Source organism: Nycticebus coucang, chromosome 17, assembly GCF_027406575.1.
Source record: "Nycticebus coucang isolate mNycCou1 chromosome 17, mNycCou1.pri, whole genome shotgun sequence".
Lineage (NCBI taxonomy): Eukaryota > Metazoa > Chordata > Mammalia > Primates > Lorisidae > Nycticebus > Nycticebus coucang.
Genome location: NC_069796.1, coordinates 84,214,404 through 84,229,547, shown reverse-complemented (window position 1 = coordinate 84,229,547; position 15,144 = coordinate 84,214,404). Strand labels below are relative to the sequence as shown.

At 45.2% G+C, this 15,144-nt stretch overlaps 1 pseudogene; it reads left to right on the top strand.

Annotated features, from left to right (window-relative positions):
• The first annotated feature begins 13,228 nt into the window (after positions 1-13,228).
• Positions 13,229-14,221, top strand: LOC128569160 (mortality factor 4-like protein 2; annotated as a pseudogene).
• Positions 14,222-15,144: the final 923 nt, after the last annotated feature.

Below are 15,144 nucleotides of genomic sequence, written 5' to 3'. Positions count from 1 at the left end.
ATTTCTAACAACATGCTGAAAACTGGGACAGTGCCTGTAGCTTGCCAAGCCTGCCCATGTCGCATCTGGCTGTCCTTCCTGCCCGCCCGCCAAGCCCGGGTGCACACACGCAATAAACAATTTAAAAATAAGGCAGTGTTGGACAGTGTTAGAGGGCTGCCACGGTTAGGGAAGGCCTTTCTTTAGTGTTATCACGGGAATATGCCGGCTAAGTACAAGGGGCTGAATCCAGCTTTGATAGGTTTGAGAAAGCTGGAGAAGAGCTCAAAAGAAAGATAGGACCCCAGGGCCGATTTTGAAAGGCCATGTAGCCTTGGCAAGGGTTTTAACAGCTCTATGGCTGGGGAGCAATAGGAGCTATTTCTAGTAAAGGAAAATTCTACTCCTAAGTGCGAGGGGAATGCAGACAGAACAGGCAGGGTTAAGGATTGTGCATGCCTTCAACTGCAAACAGCTAGAGGAAATGGAAGACGCGTTGACTGAGGCCATCTAGAGATGGGACTCGGATCTTGTAGCCAGGAGGTCTGTATCTGGGTAATTCAAAAGAAAGGGAACTCTTTGTGCTCTTGAATACTCTTTCCAGGATGTCAGACAGACAGGCACCTTCCTTCTCCCTCTCTTACAAAGTTACAGCATTTGAGAGTTTTGGTCTTATTAGATCACCCGAGAGCATTGGGTGATGGATCGAGACTTTCTCTTAAAAAAAAATTATCTTTATATCTTTTAGCAGCATGTCCACGTTCCTAAGATGTTTATTTTTCTAAATATTTTCTAACGCTTCTCTGGGATTTTGTTCCACAGTAGGAGTAAATGAACTGTACGATCATCTTAGAAAAATTATTTCATTTCCTTAGGATAGATTTCTAGAAGCAAAATTGTTAAGTGAAAGGATCTAAGTATTTTTAGAGCCGCTAATAATGAAAGATTGACAATCCTCTGTGGTGAGAGTTCCATAACCCCCATTCGCTGGCGCTGAGAATCCCCTTTCCTTTAACCTTTATTACTGAAAATAACTATTTCTCATTTGCATCTATTTAATTACTAGTGAAGTAGAGTAAATTTCATACCTTTATAGCCAGTTCCCTCTTATTCCATGTACAAATTGTCCGACTTAAATTTCTGAAAGTTTCTTATAGAAAAAGTCCAACTTCCTGAGTGATCCTTCAGTTTCCGTGTACTTGCTACACTATATAGAGCTCCTTATTAAGGCTCTTCACCCTTGATATCGTTTCCCCATTTTTCTCAGTTTGCTTATCTTTTTTTTTTTTTTTTTGGTAGAAACAGAGTTTCACTTTATCGCCCACGTTAGAGTGCCGTGCTGTCACACAGCTCACAGCAACCTCCAGCTCCTGGGCTTAGGCGATCCCCTGGCCTCAGCTTCCTGAGTAGCTGGGACAACAGGTGCCCGCCACAACACCAGGCTGTTTTTCTGTTGCAGTCTGGCCGAGGCTGGGTTTGAACCTGCCACCCTCCGTATATGAGCCACAGGCGCTGCCCACAGTTTGCTTATCTTTTAATTGTTGCTATTTTTTAATTGTTTTTCAAGATTTAGACATACAAGAATTTTAATTGCTCATGTTAAATCCATGGACATATTTCTTTGAGACATGTTTGTCTTTAAACTTAAGCTCTTTCCCATCCAGAGATGAAGCATATAGGCAGTATCCTTTTATCACTTGTAAAACATGTATTTTCGCACTGCTTAAACTCTCTAAAATAGAAATGTCTTAAAACCAATGGTATGTCATAATGTAATTAGCATGACTTTTTTCTTTCTTTCTTTCTTTCTTTTTTTTTTTGTAGAGACAGAGTTTCACTTTATCGCCCTGGGTAGAGTGCCCTGGCGTCACACAGCTCACAGCAACCTTCAGCTCCTGGGCTTAGGCGATTCTCTTGCCTCTGCTTCCGGAGTAGCTGTGACTACAGACGCCCATCACAACGCCCGGCTATTTTTTTGTTGCAGTTTGGCAGGGCCCCAGTTTGAACCTGCCACACTCATTATATCGGGCCGCGCCCTACCCACTGAGCCACAGGCGCCGCCCAACATGACTTTTTTCTTAGTGGCACACAAAATAATGATAGGACTTAAAAATTGGTAACATCTGGGCAGTGCCTATGGCTCAAGGAGTAGGGCGCAGGTCCCATATACTGGAGGTGGCAGGTTCGAACCCGGCCGTGGCCAAAAACTGCAAAAAAAATAAAAATAAAAAATTTGATAACATGTTAGAATTGATGAAGATTGGTGATAGAATCTGACCCACTCAGGAAGGATCAAGTTCATGTCCCACCCAGGAAATAATGAACGCCGATCCCTGATCCTTTAAATCTCCATCCGCCATAGCCCGGGGGTGGAATTCTTTCCAGTCAGGGACTTCACCCCACCTGCACCCAGGTGAAATAAAGACCACATAGACCACATAGAACCAGGATTCCATTTTCCTTTGGTTTTGCACATTGGAATAATCTTTCATCTTTGAGTCCCTGTCAATCAGTATGTTCCAGTTTTTCATATGATGGCATTACAGACGTTAAAATTATATTTTTATGAATTTTCTAATAATGTGAAGTAATGATTATGCTATAATGGTATGTGGGGGGGAAGCAGGATGCAATACATGTATTATTAATAAGTGATATGTAAGCCATAGCACAGAAAGAGACTGCTCACTGAAACAAAATCTAGAAACAGGGTAAAGTGTATTTGTATTTGAGCTGGGTGTGGTGGCTAACACCTATAATCCTAGCACTCTGAAAGGCTGAGGCAGGTGGATTGCTTGAGTTGAGGAGACCAGCCTGAGCAAGAGCAAGACCCCATTTCTCCTAAAAATAGAAAAAAATAGCCAGGAGTTGTGGTAGGCACCTACCAGCTGCTTGGGAGGCTGAGGCAAGATTTGGAGGTTGCTATAAGCTATGACATGATGCCACAGCACTCCAACCAGGGAGATCAAGTGAGACTCTCACAAAAAAAAAAAGTATGTGAGGGCGGCACCTGCGGCTCCGTGGATAGGGTGCCGGCTCCATATACCGAGGGTGGCGGGGTTCAAACCTGGCCCCAGCTGAACTGCAACAAAAAAATAGCTGGGCGTTGTGGCAGGCGCCTGTAGTCCCAGCTACTCGGGAAGCTGAGGCAAGAGAATCGCCTAAGCCCAGGAGTTGGAGGTTGCTGTAAGCTGTGTGACACCACAGCACTCTACCAAGGGCGATAAAGTGAGACTCTGTCTCTAGGGAAAAAAAAAAGTATCTGAGAATTTAGCACTCATTAAGGTGATAAATCAAAATAGAAAAGATGTTTAATAAACGGTATTAAAACTGATTACTAACAATTTAGGGGAGAGATGGCATTAGAGCACTATCTCACACCACAAATCAAAGTAAACGCTACATAGATTAGAAAAATTTAAATTTTGACCAGGTGGTGGCTCACGCCAGTAATCCTAGCACTTTGGGAGGCCAAGACAGTTGGATTGCTTGAGCTCAGGAGCTGGAAATCAGCCTGAGTAAGAGCAAGACTCCTATCTCTACTAAAAATAGAAAAACTATCTGGGGATTGTGGCAGTGCCTATAGTCCCAACACTTGGAAGGCTAAGGCAAGAGGATCTCTTTAGCCCAAAAGTTTGACATTGCTGCAAACTATAATGACGCCAGAGCATTCTACCCAGGGCAATGGAATAAGACTGTCTCAAAAATTAATTAAGTAATTAATTTAAAAGTATGAAAAGCGGCCAGACACTGGCTCATGCCTATAATCCTAGCATGTTGGAAGGCCCGGACAGGTGAACTGCCTGAACTCAGGAGTTCGAGAACAGCCTGAGCAAGAATGAGACCTCGTCTCTACTAAAAATAGAAAAACTAGCTCAGTGGCCAGGTGCAGTGGCTCACACTTTTATCATAACACTCTGGGAGGCCCAGGTGGGTGGATAGCCCAAACTCAGGAGTTTGAGACTAGCCTTGAGCAAGAGCAAGACCCGGCTTGGCGCCTGTGGCTCAAGCGGCTAAGGCACCAGCCACATACCCTGAGGTGGCGGGTTCAAATCCAGCCCAGGCCCACCAAACAACAATGACAGCTGCAACCAAAAAAATAGCCGGGCGTTGTGGCGGGCACCTGTGGTCCCAGCTACTTGGGAGGCGGAGGCAGGAGAATCGCTTGAGCCCAGGAGTTTTTGAGGTTACTGTGAGCTGTGGTGTCACAGTACTCTACCCAGTGTGACAGCTTGAGGCTCTGTCTCAAAGAAGAAAAAAAAAAAAGAGCAAGACCCCATCTCCAAAACACATATTTTATTTATATTTATTTGTTTTATTTTTGTAGAGACAGAATCTCATGTTAACGCCCTTGGTAGAGTGCCGTAGCGTCACAGGTCACAGCAACCTCCAACTCCTGGGCTTAGGCAATTCTCTTGCCTCAGCCTTCCAAGTAGCTGGGACTACAGACACCCGCCACAACACCCGGCTATTTTTTTGTTTCAGTTTGGCCGGAGCCGGGTTTGAACCTGCCACCCTTGGTATATGGGGCTGGCGCCCTACTCACTAAGCCACAGGTACCGCCCTATTTTTTTTTTTTTTTTTTGAGACAGAGTCTAACTATGTCTCCTTGGGTAGAGTGCCATGGCATCATATCATAGCTCACAGCAATCTTTATCTCTTGGGCTTAAGTGATTCTCTTGCCTCAGCCTCCTAAGTAGCTGGGACTACAGGCACCCGCCACAACACCAGGCTACTTGGCTATTTTTTGTTGTTGTTGTCGTTTAGCAGGCCCCAGCTGAGTTCAAACCCACCAGCCTCAGTGCATGTGGCCAGCGCCCTAACCACTGAGCTACAGGCACCAAACCACCAGGTACAAACTTTTGAGGTAAGGAAGGCAATTATTTATGTATTTTTTTTCCTTAAACTAGACACCAGTAATTGGAAGGAAGGCAATTCTAGTATCAAATTAAAGACGTGATCAGAAAGGGAAAGAATGATAAATTTGATTACCTAAAAATTATTTCTTACAGCTTAGTGCCAGCAGCACAGTGGTTACAGCGCCAGACACATACACCCGAGTTGGTGGGTTCAAACCCAGCCTGGGCCAGCTAAACAACAGTGACAACTGCAACAACAACAAAAAAAAAAATAGCCGGGTCTTGTGGCAGACGCCTGTGGTCCCAGCTACTTGGGAGGCTGAGGCAAGAGAATGGCTTAAGCCCAAGAGTTTGAGGTTGCTGTGAGCTGTGACGCCACAGCACTCTACTGAGGGCGACATAATGAGACTCTGTCTTAAAAAAAGAAAAAAGGATTTTTTTTTTTTTTTTTTGGTTTTTGGCCGGGGCTGGGTTTGAACCTGCCACCTCCAGCATATGGGACCGGTGCCTTACCCCTTGAGCCACAGGCGCCACCCGAAAAAAGGATTTTTTAATTCTTCCTGGAATTTAGTGAGAGAATTGAAAGGCAAACAATAAACTGAGTAGAAACTTTGCAACATGGATGAAACATGAAGGTATTGTGTGTGTGTTCCAGTATGTTGTGTGAAATACAGTATCTCAACTAACTCCCAAAACAATACAATGGCAGATATCTACTATTGCTGCCCCCATTTACAAACAGAAAATTGGTGTAAAAAGAGGTTAGGGTAGTTAATTTGCTCCAGGTACGCAACTGGTGAACAGGGGTGGAGATTCCCCAGTCTACTAGGATCCCCAGATCACCCCTCACTATACAGCCTCCAAGGAACAGAAACTTGCCATTCTCAAAAAGGAAATTCACAAATAATTAACATCCATAAAAGGAATCCCCTTGAGGACAACCAAAGAAATGCAAATTACATTAAATTATGCAATGCCTTCAGCCACTAATTTTCAAAATAATGACCTTTATTTATTTATTTATTTATTTTTTTTGTAGAGACAGAGTCTCATTTTATGGCCCTCAGTAGAATGCCGTGGCCTCACACAGCTCACAGCAACCTCCAACTCCTGGGCTTAAGCGATTCTCTTGCCTCAGCCTCCCGAGTAGCAAAATAATGACCTTTAAAAGAGCTAGAAAGGATTTGAGGAAATATCATGCACACACATTGTGGTTGGAATATAGAGTTACTAGCAATATGCATTAAAAATCTTCAAAATATACGTCCTCTTAGACCCATAGATATGGTCCACCTCCACTTTTGCATGGATTTGATTACCAGAATATCCATTGCAACATGAAATACAGAAGTTTTAGAAAACAACTTAAATGTCCAATTATGCATAGACAAAATCGTAGTACATCTGTATCACACATTCTCAACGAGGGCAAAAAATCTTTTTGAGTATTTAAGAGACGTGGTGGCAGGAGGCAGAGGCCGTGAGGAGTGCTCCAGTAAATCTTAGCTAACACAGTAGTACCTTGTGGTCCTCTAAAGGGCCACAGAGTATAAAAAGATATATGTGCTACGTGTATTAAAATTCCATGTGGTGGGGAATTCGGAAAAATCGTCCGAAAAGTCTCTTTAGGGTGGCCATCATGAAGAAAAGTTGAGAAAAAGTGATCCACATATTGAACTACTCCGTAGTTAATAGAAATGACGATGTTTGTTTGTTGTTTTTGAGACAGAGCCTCAAGCTGTCGCCCTGGATAGAGTTCTATGGCATCACAGCTTACAGCAACCTCCAACTCCTGGGCTCAAGCCATTCTCCTGCCTCTGCCTCCCAAATAGCTGGGACTACAGGCGCCCGCCGCATCGCCCGGCTATTTTTCGGTTGCAGCCGTCATCGTTGTTTGGTCCGGGCTGGATTTGAACCCGCCAGCCCAGGTGTATGTGGCTGGCGCCTTAGCTGCTTGAGCCACAGGCGCCGAGCCGATGAAATATATTTTTGAATGGAAAGCCGTTTACAATATTCGTTGAATGAAGATAAGCAATTTGTTTTTTTGTTTGTTTGTTTTCAGTGTTTGGGGGGGGGCTGGGTTTGAACCTGCCACCTCTGGCATATGAGGCCGGCGCCCTACCCCTTTGAGCCACAGGTGCCGCCCAAGATAAGCAATTTGTGAAGCAACACAGTGTGACTTGATGTCTGTTTTTTAGTGCACACATACATAGGAAAAAAAAATATTATATATATGAAAAGATTTATTCCAAAATGTTTAGAGAGACTATAGGTGGTGGGAACACGAGTGAAAATTTTTTGCTTCTCAGTATTTTCAATTGCTTCGATGCTGAACGCTCATTACTTGTAAATACAAAAGTTTAAAATTCCGAGTGACACAGTGTGGAGCTTCGGGTTCTACGCTCCCTGGCCCGCAGCATCGGCCGCCTCGGAGGCTGGGGGTGACCTGGGCAGCTGGATGCAGCGGCCCAGCGCGCAGAGCCCGGGGTGCGGGCGAGGGCCGGCCCGCCCCAGCGCTGCGTGGCTCTGTCCCGCAGGGACGGTCCCGGCTTCTCCCAGCCACCCTTCCCGCCCGGTGTTTTGTTAAACAGGATAGCCTGGAGGGCCAGAGCGACCCTAACCGCTTAAGCCCTTTCAATCCGCTAAGAGTTCTGAATTGGCGCGGTAGCAACAAAGGCGCCCCATCAGCCCCGCCCCGCGCCGGGCGAGTGCGGTCGGCCTTGACCGCGCCCAGGGAAGCGGGTCCTAGAGCGCCCTCTCCTGTTCGCTCGGCGTGGCACCTCCGGACTGCGTCTGAACAGCTTCCCGAGGCTTGAGCCAGGTGGCTCACTGGGGCTAAATTTTTCAGCCATATGTTCAAAATGCGTTAGTGGCTAATGTCATTCTTTAACTTTTAAAAAATTTTAATTGTATAAAGTATCACAAGAATGGAAAAGCAAGTATCCAATGTACTCAATACTAATATGAAGTATGAAGCAGACGAACGTTAGCCTACTGGAGACAAGAGAAAAACTCAATTAAAGTTGGTGGGGGGAGGATGATGGGAGATTGGTGTGCTCTCATCTGATGGGCACAGTGTAAGGGTATTATGGCACACCTCCTGTGTGAGGGGCACCACTACAATAGGGACCTTAGCTAACAAACTCAAACGTTATAACCTAATCATCTGCACCCTTGTATTAATCTGAAATTAATTTTTTTTTTTTAGAGACAGAGTCTCACTTTATGACCCTCGGTAGAGTGCCGTGGCCTCACACAGCTCACAGCAACCTCCAACTCCTGGGCTTAAGCGATTCTCTTGCCTCAGCCTCCCGAGTAGCTGGGACGACAGGCGCCCACCACAATGCCCGGCTATGAAATTAATTTTTGTTTTTGAGACAGAGTCTCACTATGTCGCCTTTGGTAGAGTGCCGTGCCGTCACAGCTCACAGCAACCTCAAACTCTTAGGCTTAAGCGATTCTCTTGCCTCAGCTCCCAAGTAGCTGGTGCAGCACGGCCGGCTATTTTTTGTTGCAGTTGTCATTGTTGTCTAGCTGGCGTCAGGTTTGAACTCGCCACCCTTGGTGCATGTGGCTGGCGCGGTAATCACTGTGCTTTGGGCACTTAGCCAGAAATTAAAATTTTTTAAATTGTAAAATGTGTTTAACGTAAAACTTAACCATTTTTAAGTGTACAATTGGGGAGTTTTTTGTTTGTTTGTTCGTTTGAAACAGAGTCTCACTTTTGTTGCTCCCAGTAGAGTGCAATGGCATCACAGCTCACAGCAACCTCAAAATCTTGGGCTTAAGTGATTCTCTTGCCTCAGCCTCCCAATACAATTTCCGCCTCCCAAGTAGCTATACGTGCCTGTCACAAAGCCTGGCTATTTTTAGAGATGAGGTCTCACTCTGGCTCAGGCTGGTCTAGAACCTATGAGCTCAGGCAACCCACCGCCGTAGACTCCCAGAGTGCTAGGATCACAGGCCTGAGCCACCACGCGGTCCCATACCGTTTGGTGGTATTAAGTAAATTCACAATATCGTAAGCATGGGCACTATCCATCTACAGAACTTTTTCATCTTGTGAAGCTGAACCAGTTTGCATGAAACAGTAACTTCTCATTCTTCCCATTCTACTCTAGCTTCTGGTAACCTCTGTTCTATTTTGTCTCTAGGAATCTGCCTATTCTAGAGACATATGTGACATGTCTCATGTAGTCTATGTCCTTCTGTGGCTAGCTTATTTCACTTAGTATAATGTCCCCAAGGTTGGTCCATATTGTACATAGGTGAAAATGTCTCTCTGTTTAAAAGCTGAATAATGTCACACCTATAATCCCAGCACTCTGGGAGGCCACAGACGAGCAGACAGCCTGAGCTCAGGAGTTTGAGGCCAGCATTCGGACAAACGTCCGTAACTGGACATTACGGCGGGTGTCTGTAGTCCCAGCCACTCTGGAGGCTGAAGCAAGAGAATTGCTTGAGCCCAAGAGTCTAATGTTGCTATGAGGTATGATGCCACAGCACTCACAGGGGGTGACAAAGTGAAACTCTGTCAAATAAATAAATAAATGCTGAATAATGTTCCATTATGTGTATAAATGACATTTTGTTTATTCATCTGTTGGTGGACATTTGAGTTGGTTCCACCTTTCATCTATTGCGTCCAATGTTGGTTTGAACATGGGTGAACAAGTAAATGTTTGAATCCTGGCTTTGTGTACTTTGGGGTACACACTTAGAAGTAGAATTGCAAAATCATATGGTAATTCCACTGTTTCTTTTCTTTTCTTTTCTTTTTTTTGAGACAGAGTCTCAGTTTGTCACCTTCAGTAGAGTGCCATGGCATCAGCTCACAGCAATCTCAAACTCTTGAGGTCCAGCGATCCTCTTGCCTCAGCCTCCTGAGTACCTGGGACTACCAGCACTGAGGACAATGCCCAGCTACTTTTAGAGACCAGGTCTCTCTCTTGCTCAGGCTGGTCTGGAACTTGTGAGATCAAGAAGTCCTCCCAACTCAGCCTCCCAGGGTGCTAGGATTACAGGCATGAGCCATGGAGCCCAACCTGCTAATTCCATATTTAACTTTTTTTTTTTTTTTGAGACAGAGTCTCACTCTGTCACCCTGGGTAAAGTGCCTTGGTGTCATAGCTCACAGCAACCTCAAACTCTTGGACTCAAGTGATCCTCTTTCCTCAGCCTCCTGAGTAGCTTGCCGCAATGCCCAGCTAATTTTTTTGTATTTTTTTTAGTAGAGATGGAGTCTCGCTGTTGCTCAGATTGGTCTTGAATTCCTGAGCTCAAGCAATCCACCTGCCTCGGCCTCCCAGAGTGCTAGGATTACAGGTGTGAGCCACCACCCAGGCCTGAACTTTTCTTTTTTAAGAGACAGAGTCTCACGTTGTCGCCCTTGGTAGAGTGCGGTGGCATCACAGCTCACAGCAACCTCCAACTCTTTGGCTTAGGCAATTCTCTTGCCTCAGCCTCCCGAGTAGCTGGGACTACAGGTGCCTGCCACAACACCCAGCTATTTTTTTTGTTGCAGTTTGACTGGGGTGGGGTTCGACCCCACCACCCTCGGTATATGGGGCCAGTGCCCTACTCACTGAGCCACAGGTGCCACCCTGAACTTTTTTTTTTTTTTAAGAAACTAAAGCCAGGTGGTGCCTGTGGCTCAAGGAGTAGGGCACCGGTCCCATATGCCGGAGGTGGCGGGTTCAAACCCAGCCCCGGCCAAAAACCACACACACAAAAAAAAAAAGAAACTAAAGCCTTAAATTCCTAGGCTTAAATGATCCTCCCATCTGAAGTACCACACTTCTATTTAATTTTTATTTATGTATATATGTATGTATGTATTTAATTGTTTAAAATACAGAGTTTCCCTTTGTCACCCAGGCTAGGGTGTGGTAACCATAGTGCACTGTACCTTCAAACTCTTAAGTTCAAGCTTTTCTTCTGCTGTAGCCTCCCAAGTGGCTGGGACTACAGGCGTATGTCACCATGACCAGTTATATTTCTTATTTTTTGTAGCAAAGAGGTCTGGCAATATTGTCTGGGCTGGTCTTGAACTCCCAACCTCAAATGATCCTCTCACCTCAGCCTACCAAAGTGCTGAGATTATTAAGGATGAGCACCTGTCCAAACGGCTGTGTTTAACTTTTTTTTTTTTTATGTGCTCACAGGCTGTTTATTTATCCATGGGTTTAACTTTTTGAGGAACAACCGAACTCTTTTCCACAGTTGCTTCACTACTTTACATTTCCTCCAGCAATGCATGAGGGTTCCAATTTCTTGTCTAGTAAAGAGTGACAGACCATAACTTGAGTCCTAGCTGCAGTGCTATGGCTACAGCCCTCCAGATCCAAGTGGCTGAGCTCACACAATCTTCAGCTCAATATGAATGTGAGGTGTGCCAGCCTTGAGTTGAGGATACTTTCACCCATCATCTGTCAACCAAGAAATGAACTCTGGATTCTCAGGGCTCACAGTCTCAAGGGAAATAATCTATCTGCCTGCCTGCTTATTTGCTAGTTTGATTGTTCTAGAGAGGATTTAGGACACATTAGTCAGGATGAGCTAAGCTTGCTGCAATAACAAAACAAAATTTCAGTGTTTTAACATGACAAAGTTTATTTCTCACTTCTCCTACGTGGCTCTTTGAGGCTTTTGCCCAGAAGTGGCACACATTACTCTGCCAACAGTTCATTAGCCAGGTAAGTCACATGGCCAAACTATTTCTTAAGAATTCAGGAAATGAAACATTCCCATAGGCTTAGAAGGAGAAGAAATGTCAGTGAACAATAGGAATGACCACCCCAGGTGGATTGTCTGTGTTTCTGCTCTTGATATATACACAATGAAGAGAAAATGCCCTTTGCCATAAAAATGGAACACCTGGCCAAGTGTGGTGTCTCATACCTGTAATCCCAGCACTCTGGGAGGACAAGGCAGGAGATTTGCCCAAGCTCAGGTGTTTGAGACCAGCCTTAGCAAAGTGAGACCCTTGTTTCCACTAAATGAAGAAGCATTAGCCAGGTAGGTGGCAGAATTAGCCAGTTGTGACCTGTAGTCCCAACTACCATGGAGACTGAGCCAGGAAGATCATTTGAACCCAGAAATTTGAGATTGCTGTGAACTACAACACCCGGGCACTCTACCTAGGGTGACAGAGTGAGACTTTGTCTCAAAAAAAAAAAAAAGAAAAGAAAAGGAACACCTGCTTGGTAGCACAACTAAGTTTCATTAGCCCCGTCGTTCTCAACCTTCCTAATGCTGCGCCTCTTCAATACGGTTCCTGTGGGTTGAGACCCATGGGTTGAGAACCACTGAGTTAGCCTTTGAACTGTTCACCTTAGTCAATACCCAATCAGTCAGTCAGGAGATGATAGCAGCCAACCCAGAGAGCTGCACCTTGTCCCTGGGTGAGCTCCCAGCCACCCACACTACTGCAAAGCCCTTGCCTTTCTCACCTTCCATATTCTCCCCAGGGTTTTCCAGTCAGCTCATAAGACCTGGTCTTTTTGTCCTGGAATTTGACAACTAGTTATTTCAGTGTTGTTTTTACTGAGTGCGCTTGAGCAATGTAAGACTTCTCCTTGATACTGGCAAACATAAAAAATAAAGTGAAACAGGGGCAGCACCTGTGGCTCAAAGGAGTAGGGCGCCGGCCCCATATGTTGGAGGTGGCGGGTTCAAACCCAGCCCCAGCCAAAAACTGCAAAAAATAAATAAATAAAATAAAGTGAAGCAGCTTGGCGCCTATAGCTCAGCAGCTGGGGTGCCAGCAACATACATGGGAGCTGGCAGGTTCGAACCATGCTCGGACCTGCCAAACAACAATGACAATCACAACAACAACAACAAAGCCCGACGCTGGGTGTTGTGGCCAGTGCCTGTAGTCCCAGCTACTCAGGAGGCGGAGGCAAGAGAATTGCTTCAGCCCACGAGTTGGAGGTTGCTGTGAGCTGTGACGCCACAGCCCTCTATCAAGGGCAACATAGTGAGACTCTGTCTCAAAAAAAAGAAAAAAATGAAGCCCATTTCTCAGGCCAAGGGCTGGACAAAGTCACGGAGTGTGATGTAAGGAGTGGGTTGGGGTACCTTCCAACAACTGCAGCTGGTGATGGAGGTTGGAGGAATGGCAGTGATCACACGTCGTCTGCCGGGAAGAACTGGATGCTCTCTCGTTTCAGGTCACCGTGAGAAAAGCTAAGTTTGCTCTACAGTAGGGATCAGGAGATCTGATCCTGATTGCAGAACTGTCCCTGATTACAGAATCTTGGGTTGTATTTCCTACTTCATCCTTCGAGACCATCCCAGAAGACCTGTCAGATTCTATCTGGGAAATCACTAGCAATTCGTAGAAGGGAAAGAAGGAGGATTGGTGGTTGGAAGAAAAACAGGGTTGAATGAGTTCCAGAAAGCAGGGTTCTCAAACTCGTGGACACCAATCTGCAGAAGAAGACAACTTCAAAAAGCCAACAAGAAGCAACGTGCAGAGAAATAAGAGGAGAGGGGCTTCCTCCGGAAAGAAGACAGCTGCTCCGCAGCAGACAAATCTTGAGCCAGCTCTCCCAGGAAGATGGGGGGGGGTCACTCTGCAGAGACTCCCCCCCGTCAGGATCTGTGAGGAAGACAAGAAAAAACAAACAGAAGACTCTAGAGATGGTACCCTGTTTCCCCGAAAACAAGACAGTGTCTTATTTTAAGGTGTGCTCCCAAAGATGCGCTAGGTCTTATTTTTAGGGGACGTCTTATCTTTCCTGTAAGTAGGTCTTATTTTCGGGGAAACAAGGTAGCAGTACCAGTAAAGCACCTCAGCTTCCACGGAAGAAAAGGGCCCGGGCGGATCCAACTGTTGAAAGTGAAGAAGCGTTTAAGAATAGAATGGAAGTTAAAGTGAAGATTCCTAAAGAATTAAAACCATGGCTTGGCGAGGACTGGGACTTGGTTACCCGGCAGAAGCAACTTTTCCAACTTCCTGCAAAGAGGAACGTGGATGCTGTTCTTGAGGAGTGTGCTAATTGTAAGCGGTCGCAGGGCCATGTTGATAATAAGGAATATGCAGCTAACGAAGTCACGGGAGGAATGAAAGAATATTTCAGCGTGATGTTGGGCACTCAGCTGCTCTGCAAGTTTGAGAGGCCCCGTATGCTGAAATTCTCTTGGCTCACCCTGATGCACCCATGTCCCAGGTTTATGGAGCGCCACACCTACTGAGATTATTTGTAAGAATCGGAGCAATGTTGGCCTATACACCTCCTCTTGATGAGAAAAGCCTTGCATTGTTGTTGGGCTATTTGCATGATTTCCTAAAATATCTGGTAAAGAATTCTGCATCTCTGTTTACTGCCAGTGATTACAAAGTGGCTTCTGCTGCGTACCACCACAAAGCCCTGTGAGGGTCTACTGACCACTCACTGTTCTGAGCCTGGTATCTGTAAACACTTTCTGTTCTTAGTCCTTTTCTTGTATAATTGATGTTCTTTAAAATTGTTAATGTATAACAGGGCTTCTGTTTCGGTTTGTTTTCTGTTCTGTTTTAAACAGAAAATAAAAGAAGTGAAGCTCCTTTTCTTGTTTCAAAGTTGCTACCAGTGTACACAGTAATTAGACAAAGGCGAAACATTCAGTAGAATATTTTATTGCCCAGTTGACAGCATTGCTTGAATGCTGGTGGTTCTATCCCTTTGACACTACACAGTTTTCTAATATGTGTTAGTGCTACGTGAAAAAACGCCTTGATTCCTAGTGCCAAAGGTTCTACTTGATGTATATACCCGAAAACCCGTGCATTTGTGCACTTTTTTTTTTTTTTATGGTGCGAAACAGCTCATCCTCTGGAAGTCCATGTATGTTGTTCTTAGGCATTCTATCTTTGCTCAAAATGTTGAAGCATGGTGATTTGTTTCATGGTTTTTGTATTTGAGTCTAATGCACGTTCTAACATGATAGAGGCAATGCATTATTGTGTAGCCACGGTTTTCTGGAGAAGTTGATATCTTAGGAATTGTATTTCAGATCTTAAATAAAATTTGTTTCTAAATTTCAAAGCAAAAAAAAAAAAAACAGCCGCAGCTAGTGAGGGCAGGGGTTGAGGAGTTCAGTCATGCAAGTTGGGGTCAACGACTATTTCAGAGCCAGATCTCACTGCTGGGTGCTTAGCCGTCTCTGTCTCGTGGAGCCCACAGCAATCCCAAATCTCCAAGAAACAGGCTCAGAGACACGCACAGTCACAGGTCCTACGAACTGACAGGGAAGTGGTCTCCAGGCCACGTCCAAATCCAGTTCCCCTTCCACCACTCCAACCCCTCTAAAAGCCAAG